Raw genomic sequence first — 241 nt, 5'->3', positions numbered from 1 at the left:
TTTTTTTTTTTTTTTTTTTTTTTTTTCCACCCTCCCCAGCCAGAACCTCGCTTTGGACAGCTTCTGGGTTTTGTAAATTGATTTTTGACTAATTCTCCAGTAACATTTTATGACCAGCAGTCTCAATCTGTATATTTGTAAATAGTATCATGTTTCTGTGATAAAGTATTACACAATAAAAAGGAGAGAAACACCTTTTATTAGCTACCCACTTTGTGTAGGTTCCTTAATTTTTTTTTTA

This window comes from Gavialis gangeticus, unplaced genomic scaffold (assembly GCF_001723915.1).
Source record: "Gavialis gangeticus isolate Ggan-Ray unplaced genomic scaffold, GavGan_comp1, whole genome shotgun sequence".
Taxonomy (NCBI): Eukaryota; Metazoa; Chordata; order Crocodylia; family Gavialidae; genus Gavialis; species Gavialis gangeticus.
The sequence above is the reverse complement of the archived record's forward strand: the minus strand, read 5'-3'. Positions refer to the sequence as shown.